Below are 787 nucleotides of genomic sequence, written 5' to 3' on the forward strand. Positions count from 1 at the left end.
AAATTTCCCATCATGGGATTAGTATCCTTACAGAAAGAAGAGAGACTAGAGCTCACACTCGCCTCCCTGAGAGGACACAAGAATGCAGCCCTCCTTCTGCAAGCCAGGAAAGGAGTCCTCCCCGGGGAACTGAATTAGCTGGCACCTTGATGTTGGACTTCCCAGCTTTCAGAACTGTTAGAAATAAATATCTGCTGTTCAACCCACCCAGGCTATGGTATATTTTTATGGAAGTCCCAGCTAAAATAGGAACCAACACAAAAATGATAAAAGTCACAGCTAGTGTTATTGCTGTGAGTAATAATCTATTCTTCCTCTCTGACTCACAATTCTCATGTCTTCTGCCAGCATATAATTATGCTAAGGTGAGTTATGTTACTCAAACAGTGAAATACAATATGTACCCTTCCTTAAATATATTTGACGTGGAAATATTTTTTATGTTTCACATGAAACATTTTGGAATACATTTGCTGTAGATTCCTTTGGCCTACATTTTAAAGGCATGAGTGGGTCAAATATACTTCAGAGTCTTTTTGACTTGGAGAAAGTATCACCTATGATTGCCCATTTTCTTTGACTTCTGATTAAAAATGTGAAAGATAAAAAGGTGCTTGATCCCAATAATGGGGTGCACTGAATAGTAGAGTAATGAGAGAATAAGAAAGGGGGAATTCAGTAAACACCCTGAGTAGTACATAACTAGGGAAGGAAATCCCCCTTTTAAATTTCTAATAAAACAAAGACCAGTCTTTCCTTTATACATTAGTCTTTTTGCCATTGGATA

General features: G+C 37.9%; 1 protein-coding gene across 1 annotated transcript in view; it reads right to left on the minus strand.

The window, feature by feature from the left end:
• The window catches only part of SCN9A (sodium channel, voltage gated, type IX alpha subunit), a 203,711-nt gene that overhangs the window by 1,287 nt on the left and 201,637 nt on the right, over positions 1–787 (minus strand). The window lies entirely within an intron of this gene.

The sequence above is a fragment of the Propithecus coquereli genome, unplaced genomic scaffold, assembly GCF_000956105.1.
Source record: "Propithecus coquereli isolate 6110/MARCELLA unplaced genomic scaffold, Pcoq_1.0 Scaffold49, whole genome shotgun sequence".
Taxonomy (NCBI): domain Eukaryota; kingdom Metazoa; phylum Chordata; class Mammalia; order Primates; family Indriidae; genus Propithecus; species Propithecus coquereli.